Source organism: Zophobas morio, unplaced genomic scaffold (genome assembly GCF_036711695.1).
Source record: "Zophobas morio isolate AGI-343-1 ecotype UQ-CSIRO unplaced genomic scaffold, CSIRO_AGI_Zmor_V1 ptg000046l, whole genome shotgun sequence".
Taxonomy (NCBI): Eukaryota; Metazoa; Arthropoda; class Insecta; order Coleoptera; family Tenebrionidae; genus Zophobas; species Zophobas morio.
Genome location: NW_026972151.1, coordinates 2438077 through 2448979, shown reverse-complemented (window position 1 = coordinate 2448979; position 10903 = coordinate 2438077). Strand labels below are relative to the sequence as shown.

Here is a 10903-nt window from a genome sequence, read left to right as displayed (position 1 = left end):
GTAGTTTATGATTCCGTATTGAGTTTTTTCCAGGAACGTCCAGATTTTTGGAGAAAAATCAAAATTATAAAACGACATTTTTCAATTTAATTTTGAATCTGCAAAACCGAATGCTTTGAAATCTTGCAGATGTTTTAAAGTTATGATAAGCATGATACATTTGTCTATCCTCTCCAAAAAATTGATGACGTTGGCTCAAAATTTTGCCGTATAAATCCTATCTAAATTGTACGAAATATAATGAATCCGTACCGGTAATTTATCATTCCATTAATACTTTCTGGATTTGCTTATACAGGGTGACTCAAAATATTTAATGAATCAGTCAAATTATTTTATTGAATATTTCAATACTTTGAAATCATGCAGACGTGTTAAAGTTATTGTAAACCTGGTAAACTATTTATTAATCAAAACATATCTATCTGTTTATCCCCCAAAAAAATTAATGACGTTATCTCAAAATTTTGCCGAATAAATTCTTCCCAAAGCGTGCAAATTATGATGAGTTTTTACTTGTGATTTGTCATTGTATTCATATTTTTTACTTTTGCTTAAACAGGTGGGTCAAAAAAATTAATGAATGAGTCAATTTATTTTATTGATTAAATCAGGAACGGCTCACTCTATTTTCTCAGAAAATTTTGGAAATACAATACTGTTATTTTAAGTATTACATTGCACCAATCCAAGCTGATATACGTGTCCTTGTTTTTTCTTGCACTGGTAATACGCTATAGCCTACTTTTCTTTTGTACTGTGACTAGTATTATCCAGGTTGATGACGTCGTCACAAATTTTTTATTGCTCAAATTAAGAACGCGTCACCCCATTTTCTCGAAAATGTGAAAAATACGCACGCCTGTGTAATGATGACAAAGTAAGAATTATAATATTCAATACATTTTGTTGATTGTGGTTTAATTAATAATTTTATTAGTCCTGTGTTTTGAGAAGACAAACTGATTCAAATCAAACTAATTTCTACGTGACATTCTTGTGTATAAACATAAATAAACACTTGAGCGTTAGATTCCTATTACCGAATTTTGAAAGACAAGGGTTGTTAGAGACGGATCATTTTAAGTTCAACATGGTGAGATTGGTGAGTCGTGAGAATCTGACAACGGATTGTGAGTCAGTAATGTAACATGCACACTTAAGAAGGGAGCGGTTTTTAAATCAATTTAAAACTCTTATAGAATTTTAGTCACGCGTTTGGAAGGCAAAATGAAAGAGAAAATCCTTACTTTCACTCGGATTAGCAAAAATTTAGTTTCAGGCCTTGTTTCTACAAAGTATTTAAGCTAGGTCATTCTAAGAAAAGTATTCTCTATTTAATGAAAAATATTTTCTTTTTGATAGAAGCTACTAACACTTTAGTTTAGCAAACTAAATTTTCGTTTATGCATGACGTTACTTGATGTCAAACCACCTCCATTAGTTTCGCCAAGTAATCATGAATGAATTTTCTTTGCACAGGAAATAAAGTGCATAACTTTATTCTTGTGACTCAGTTATTTTAATTATCTTCAATAAGTCACGCCGTGATTACTAATAAATACCTTCAAATCAAAAACCATAATTAAACTCTATTACATACCATGCGGTAAAAGTACGTGATAACAATAAAGAAAAACATTTTTAAAAACAGATTTATTGGCTCATTTACTATTTGTGCCGTTCTGCGTCTGGCAGATAAAATTATTAAGCTGCAGCGGTCGTTGTAGCGGCTGTAGCTGTGTAAAAATTATTGTCATTATTTTATTTAATAATAAATAAGTAACACTTACAGACTACCACTTGTATGGTAATTCCAAAGCAATTAGCCTTCTTCTGAGCCAAAGATTGTAATCGGGAGATAAAACCAGGATGTTTATCCTGACTCAGAGGTGCCGTCTGACAACTCTACAAATAAAAATGGATACTTACATACACTAAAGCCATAAACTAAATACTACTTACTAGAATTAAAAATGCAGCCACTAATACAAACACTAAACCCCGGAACCTCATCTTTAACAGGTGACGCTTCAAATCTACACATCATCACTCACTTCCCCGAATTATATACAAGTATTTAACAATAACAAATTGTTCGTGAACTAACAACACATTACGGAATTTGCGGAAGTGGTCTTATTTATTTTTTTTATTTCCTATTACAGCAGTAATTACAAATAATAAATTTATTATTTGGAATCGTGATCTTTGGGATCTCCCCCTCCACCGAAACCAGCTCCAATTTGGAAACCCATGTCCATGCCCACTTTTCCACCAAAACCTAAACCTCCATCCCCACCGCCGTCTTGTCCGTAACGCATCCACCGTGAAGACTCACCATAATCAGGCACTTGGGCAGCCTGCAATTACGAGAATTTAATCAATGCTCAAAAATTTTTGAACGTATTACTATTATTACAGAGGCAACGAGAACTGTTATTATGACGTTCATTATAATTTGTGAATCCTGTCAGTGTGGCTACGCTTTATAAATTTTAAAATTGTTTAAAAAAACAACTTGTCGGAAATGTCAACATGCATGCAGGAGTTGCAGTAATATAAAAAGTGCATGATTTGTACTCGAATACATTTAATTACAACAGTTACAAAAAATATTTCCTAGTTCGAACGCCATTTTGACTGTCTACTTAAAAAAAAAAAACAAAGTTATTTGTAGGAAGGCGTTTATTTGTTCGAATTTTTTAAAAGCTTGCCATCGTCGTCGTCATCATCATCACAAGATTCATCACTGCAACTTTCGTCTGACTCATTGTCAAACATCGAACCAAAAATAGGGGAAAATAGTGACCCTTTCAAAAAATCTACCCCTTCTAGATTACGTCCATTCCGGCTTCCAATCTCGCTATTGTTTGTCAAAGATTCCACAACGTTGGTGCCAGAAGTGGTTTTATTTTCTTTAGGGACGTCACTGGTTTTACTGTCTTCATTATTTTTCTGAGGGCGTGGTAATTTACCCCCTCCCCTTCTACTCACCCGACGTCGAGCGCAGAAACCCGAAGACTAAAATTTGATTAATTCATTCACACAGCTAAACTTGACTTACCATTAATTACCAAAATAAGAATAAATATTAACAGGAATAAGTGAATAGATTTCATTGTTTCACGCACCGATCATTCTCTCACAAATTTCGAAAGATCAATGCGCACATTTCGCCCACAAAAATTGCAAATTATATGTCCGATTCTTAATGAGGAAATAATGGAGGGTTGCGAAACGAAAATTCGGCAAATTCTGTTGATATTAATTTAGGGTTCCACTAATTATTTCATGGTAAGTATCATGTAAGTTGAAACGACGAAATAAGATACAAAAATGCATGAAAATCATTTATTCCTACATTGCGCAATTGGGGTTAATCAGGTATCAAAATTATTATTAGGAAGTTTGACTCTCGGCTTTTTCGGATCCTTCTTGGGTTTGATCGTCACTTTCAGGGCTGCGTTTAACGTTATGGTGGACTAACGGTGCAGGATTTGCTCCACCACCAGCACCAGCACCAGCACCGACCTCGGCTTTAAATCCCCCTGAAACGCCGCCTCCCATTCCTCCACCAGGCATTTGGGCCGTTGCTTCTAAAGTAACCTAAAAGGTGCATGTTTAAAAAAAATCATAAAAGAAGAGACAAGAATTGCACATAATTCAAACTTAAGGAAACGTGAATTAGAATGATTCTAGACACATTTTCCAAGATTTTTCGTAGCAACTTTACAATAAATTGACAAATCCGATTAGATGAAATATCTTATTTATTTTTAAAGAGTATACTTACTACAACAAAGACAACAAGAAACACTACCAAGAACTTCATGCTGGATGCTCTTTCAGAAAATCAGCTTGGATCTGCTTGACACTGTGGTTATTTATATGTGAGAGAAATACATCATTTTGCGTAAAAAATCGGAAACGTAAATTGCAAAAATCTTGTTTAGTTATAATTAGTCAGTTTCATTAGGATGTGCAATTGCTGTTACAACAAGATAAATGCCTACGATAAAAAGATATATCGGAAATGTTGCTAATCAGAAATGCAAACTAGCATTGCGAACACAGGTTTAAATAATATAGATTCATCAAGCCGTTCTTTTTATGATAAATTATTGTTAACTAAAAAATAAGAGTAATAAACTACACGTCAACATCGATAAAGCATCGGCTTTCAAGGCTATAATTATTTTTAGTTGAAAATGCTGTTCTCAATTTCTTAAAGAGTCCATGATTCAGACATATAATTGGCTCAAACGGCAGAGGAAAATAATCTTCCAAATGAAACTAATAGTCATATCGTCTTGAACGAGCTATTAACTCGCAAGGCTAACTTAGTGGAACCACTAAGGATGTTTATTATCAAAACGGCATAAGTTATCAACAGAAGTTGGAAAATACCATGTATGTTACTAAAAATTGGTCCAATGTTATTTCGACAGAACTTCCGTCGCCTATAAAGTACAATCTAACTTCTTCAAAAAAATTGTTTTGTTTAGTGTTTACCATCTACACGATATTTTTAATATACACATAAAATTTGAAAGCAATCGGTCCCATAGTTTTGGAAATTATCTAGTAAAAATTCGGAGAAACGACAGAGACAGATAGACAAAAAAAACAGACGGACGGTCACGGGGGACCTATTTTTTCGTACTCTAGGGGTCATGAAACGACGAGAAAACATAAAAATAGCCAGTTGCCCATTGAACTCGATTACACTACTCCTTTAGATTATGTTGACGAAATCTGATGCAGTGATTTTAAACTTATTTTTTTACTTCCTGAGCGTAAACTAAGGAAGTAAAGAAATCCAAATTTTGGAAATTTAATCAAACTAAAAAAATTGGTCTAAAGAGTTTAGACAGTACTTCCCTCGCTGTCGGAAACGTGACGACTGCAGGCCTATTATGTTTTTTTTTCGCAGTGGATTTCAAAGAATTCGGTTTTGTAGTTCTTGAGTAAATCAATGAAATAAATGTACGCATTCATTTATTTTTTTGAGTCACCCTGTATATGCATATCCAAGAAATATGAATGGAGTGATAGATCACAAGTACAGACTCATCATATTTTGTACATTTTAGATATGATTTATTCGGCAAACTTTTGAGCTGTCATCAAGTTTTTGGAGGGGATAAGCAAATATATTTTGGCTAACATTTATTATGCTCTTTATAACCTTAAAACATCTGCAAGATTTCAAAGCATTCGGTTTTGTAGTTCCTGATTAACCCAATAAAATAAATTCACGCATTCATTAATTTTTTGAGTCACTCTGTATATGCAAATCGAAAAAATTTGAATGGAATGATAAATCACAGGAAGAGACTCATCATATTTTGCACAGTTTAGATAGGATTTATTCGGCAAACTTTCGAGCTGACGTCATCAATTTTTTGGAGGGGATAACCAAATATATTTTGACTAAAAATTTATTATCCTCTTTATAACCTTAAAACATCTGCAAGATTTCAAAGCATTCGGTTTTGTAGTTCCTGAATAAATCAGTAAAATAAATTTACGCATTCATTAATTTTTTTGAATCACCCTGTATATGCAAATTCAAAAAATATGAATGGAGTGATAGATTACAAGTACAGATTCATCATATTTTGTACATTTTAGAAATGATTTATTCGGCAAACTTTTGAGCTGACGTCATCAAGTTTTTGGAGGGGATAACCAAATATATTTTGGCTAAAAATTTATAATGCTCTTTATAGCCTTAAAACATCTGCAACATTTCAAAGCATTCGGGTTATCAGATTCAAAATTAAATTTCAAAATGTTGTTTTATAATTTTGATTTTTTTTTCCAAAAATCTGGACGTTTTGGGTGAAAACTCAATTCGGAGCTGTAAACTACATGTGTAGGACTATGTTATTTTATATAATTTAAAACCCATTTACTATGTACAATTTTGAAGTGACGTCATCGCATTAGTAGTGGGGATGATTAGACAAATTTTGGTTAGCGTTTTACCATCTACATGATATTCCTAATATAAGTACAAAATTTCATAACAATCGGTCCAGTACTTTCGGAGATTATCTGTCTAATAAAAATCCGGGACGGCAGACAGACGGACAGACGGACAGACGGACAGACGGACAGACGGACAGACGGACAGACGGACAGACGAACAGACGGACAGACGGACAGACGGACAGACGGACAGACGGACAGACGGACAGACGAACAGACGGACAGACAGACGGAAAGGGCAGACCTATTTCTTCGTCTTCTAGGGGTCATGAAAGGCCGAGAAAACGTAAAAGTAGAGAGTCGGCCGATGGACTCGATTACAATACTTCCTTTGCTTACGCTCGGGAAGTAAAAAGTACCACAAGAATTCCTGGTACAATGAAATATAATAATGAGCACATCCTTGAGGGACCAGATCTTATTGTGAATGCATTTAAGTCGGTAATAATGAATGTTGTGCAAGTTGTACATATTTCCGAAAAATATGTTTGCTTATCTTTAAAAAATTTAAAAATTTTTGTACTATAGGTCTGGATGGTTTACCGAGCTTTTTGCTAAAAGATTGTACTAGCGTATTTATTCAGCCTTTGGTGTATTTGTATAATTTAACCATAACAGTTATCTTCCTAGTAAAATGGAAATCAGCAACAATTTGTCTGATATTCAAAGAAAGGGAGAGAGCAGATATAACCAATTACAGCCCAATCTCTCTCATGAACAACTTTGAGAAAGCACTTGAAAACAATCTGTATAAATACTGTTACGAAATAAACCCATACGTCCCCCCCCCCGTACGACGCGTATGGGTTTTAAGTACATACGGCGACGATAACTCATTGTCCGTGACGGCGGCCGGAGAGGAGCCTGGAAGCGGATGTCGCGACGGGTGTTCGAGAATAAGCCTAGAAGCGGTGACGGAGACCTTCGAGAAGGACCGCGTGGCTGTTTAAATGGGAATCACCGTCGAGAGCAGTTAGTGTAGTCCAAACAACGAGAGCTGAATTCAGTTAACAAGTCGAGTCCAACGAGTGTCGAGAAAATTCACTGAATGTTGCGCCGGAATTATTTTGTACATAATCGCTGTGTAATCAGTCGTGTAAATTTGAGTTATTAAGAAATAAATTATTACTTAATATTGTGTTTTAGTTAATTTACTTGTGAAGCAGTTGGCAAGAAATAACAAGTTAAAACTGAATATCTTGATTTTTGGAAAGCATTTTATGAAATCAATCACTACATCCTACTTCAGGAACTACAATAATACGAATTTTCTGATTCTTTGATAAAACTTTTTGAGTCATATTTGGTAAGTAGAGTACAATATCGCTGTTACAAATTGAAATATATCCTGCCTGCATCTGGAGTGCCTCAGAGGGGTCAAACTTGGGACCAGTCGTATTCCTATTATCACGGAAGTTATCTTAGCTGACTGCTTATTATTTGCTGATGACGCTAATGGTGAAAATTGGACGATTAAAGATATAAAAAATATCCCGCAGATTATTCAAAAAGCAACGTCGGATTTAAACATTTAGGATCCAACAGCCCTAATATTTTATGTTTATACATATTATCAATACGTTCGCGGCATTAAGTCCAAGGTTAATGAGTTGTATATGGGTATGAAGGTAATTATTACCACGTTTTTTGCATGACAGAGACTTCATTAGATTCTTGTGTTGATAATTCTGAATTTATTCTGTGTAAGTTTTCAGTGCATCGTTCGGGCTGAAAATTTGGTCTTACCGGTTACGTTTGTGGTGGTGGAGCACTTTACTGTCAAGAATGCGTTTGATGTGACTCAACTGGATACGTCTAACTTTAACGCTGTGCCCATCATAGATACAGTTGGTTGTAAAATTTATATTAATTCTCAAAACATTTATATATACACGGTTTATTTATTTGTGGAATGCTTTGAGAATATTAACTCTAATACTCGTTCTAATGTAATCTTAAGCGGCGACTTCAATGTAAATCATTTTATGGCTGGTTCAGCAGACTCGATAATTAAATTTAATTTAAACTCAGTATTTTGAAGATGTATAATTTGTGCATTGTTTTTTTTTTGTATACAGTTTTAAAAAATACGAGGGCGTTTTTTTTAATTTTCTGCCTAACTGTGAAGGAAACCGTACAAAGCTTCAAAAAAATGTATTTCTCTACTTCACTAGCATATACACTAATACATTTAATCCAGCGTTTCTCCAGTTGTTTCATTCCTTCTAAAAAACCATTTGTTTGCGCTTCAAAAAACGACGCTACGGCGCTTTTCAGGTCATCATCTGAGGCAAATTTGCGGCCCCAGAGGTATTTTTTTAGATGTTTGAAGAAAAAGAAGTTGCATGGTGCTAAATCTAGGCTGCAGGGTGGATGCGGTAATCCTGTGAAGCCACGGTTTGCGATAATGGCTTGAATGAACATGGCGAGTCTTATGAACCCAGCAATTGTCGCGCAACAGCGCAGTTTTTGTTCGCCATGAGTTCGGTCGTTTTGCTTTAAGGGTCTTCTTCAAGCGTTCAATCGTGCCTCCATAAACCTCACCATTAATCGTGCTCCCTTTTGCCATATAAGTATTCAATAAGCAAAACACCCTCACAGTTCCAAAAAATTGGTCTAAAGAGTTTAGACAGTACTTCCCTCGCTGTCGGAAACTTGACGACTGCATGCCTATTGTGTTTTTTTTCTCATTACATTTTTGTAGTGGGAATTTAAAAAAAAATTGCGATGACGTCATCAACATTTTTGCAAGGACACGTATATCAGTTGGGATAGATGTAGTGTAATACTAAGAATAAAATTATTATATTCTCAAATTTTCGGGAAAATGAATTGGGTCGTTTTGAATATTGATTTGTAATAATCAATAAAATAACGAAACAATTTACTCACGTATACCTACGTATCAGAGGCAACTGAAAATCGTGTATGTATAAACATTCTTAATTTAAGATGACAGGCGTAACAGCATACGTGAGAGTCAAACAGAGAAACTGTAAACAAAACGACCATCGGTTTTATTGCTTCGACTTCCGCTTATTATATAAAACATTGGGTTTTATTTTAATTCTTGACGGTGAAATTCACAATTGGTTGATTATAAACATGTCTATTTCGCATTCGCGGAACCAAGTGACCGCATAAAACAAATGCAGGTCTGTAATGTTAAAGTCGATGTAAATAAGAGTGCTACCCTTATGTTTCAACCGAGTTTTTCCTTTAACAAATTTTGTGTCTACCAAATTGGGTTGGTTGGGGTGTAATGCTAATAATAAGTGTTGCCTTTAATTTAATCAATAAAATAAATTGACTTCATTAATTTTTTTGAACCACCTCTTAAGAAAATCTAAAAAATATGAATGGAATGATAAATCACAAGTACAAACTCATCATATTTTTTGCATTTTAGATAGGATTTATTCAGCAAAATTTAAGGGTGACGTCATCAATTTTTTTAGGAGGGATGAACAAATACATTTTGAACAAAAGTTTACCATGCTTATAATAACTTTAAAATATTCCCAAGATTTCAAAGCATTCGGTTTTGTAATTCCTGATTAAATCGATAAAATAAATTCACGCCTTCATTAATTTTTTTGAGTCACCCTGCATATGCAAATCCAAAAATATGAATGGAATGATAAATCACAAGTACAGACTCATCATATTTTGTACATTTTAGATACGATTTATTCGGCAAACTTTTGAGCTGACGTCATCAGTTTTTTGTAGAAGATAACCAAATATATTTTGACTAAAAATTTATTATGCTCTTTATAACCTTAAAACATCTGCAAGATTTCAAAGCATTCGGTTTTGTAGTTCCTGATTAAATCAATAAAATAAATTTACGTATTCATTAATTTTTTTGAGTCACCCTGTATATGCAAATCGAAAAAATTTGAATGGAATGATAAATCACAAGAAGAGACTCACCATATTTTGTACATTTTAGATAGGATTTTTTCAGCAAAATTTTGTGGTGACATCATAAATTTTTTAGGGGGGACGACCAAATACGTTTTGATCAAAAATTTACCATGCTTATGATAATTTTAAAATATCTTCAAGATTTCGAAGCATTCGGTTTTGTAGTTCCTGAGTAAATCAGTAAAATAAATTTACGCTTTCATTTATTTTCTTGAATCACGCTGTATATGCAAATCTAAAAAATATGAATGGAGTGATAGATCACAAGTACAGACTGATCATATTTTGTACATTTTAGATATGATTTATTCGGCAAACTTTCGAGCTGACGTCATCAACTTTTTGGAGGGGATAAGCAAATATATTTTGACTAAACATTTATTATGCTCTTTATGACCTTAAAACATCTGCAAGATTTCAGAGCATTCGGTTTTGTAGTTCCTGATTAAATCAATAAAATATATTTACGCATTCATTAATTTTTTTGAGTCACCCTGTATATGCAAATCCAAAAAATATGAATGGAGTGATAGATCACAAGTACAGACTCATCATATTTTGTACATTTTAGATATGATTTATTCCACAAACTTTTGAGCTGACGTCATCAAGTTTTTGGAGGGGATAAGCAAATATTTTTTGACTAAAGATTTATGATGCTCTTTATAGCCTTAAAACATCTGCAACATTTCAAAGCATTCTGGTTAGCAGATTAAAAATTAAATTTCAAAATGTTGTTTTATAATTTTGATTTTTTTTCCAAAAATCTGGACGTTTCGGGTGAAAAGTCGATTCAGAGTTGTAAACTACATGTGTAAGACTATGTTATTTTATACAATTGAAAACCCATTTACTATGTACAATTTTTGAAGTGACGTCATCGCATTAGTGGTGGGGATGATTAGACAAATTTTGGTTGGCGTTTTACCATCTACATGATATTCTTAATATAAGTACAAAATTTCACAACAATCGG

The 10903-nt window shown here is 33.8% G+C and overlaps 1 long non-coding RNA gene across 1 annotated transcript; it reads right to left on the bottom strand.

Moving 5' to 3' along the window:
• Positions 1 to 1661: 1661 nt before the first annotated feature.
• Positions 1662 to 2030, bottom strand: LOC135142294 (uncharacterized). Its single transcript, XR_010282491.1, has 3 exons — positions 1966 to 2030; positions 1794 to 1908; positions 1662 to 1739 (listed from the first exon to the last, which is right to left on the bottom strand). It is a non-coding gene; the product is annotated as an uncharacterized LOC135142294 (long non-coding RNA).
• Positions 2031 to 10903: the final 8873 nt, after the last annotated feature.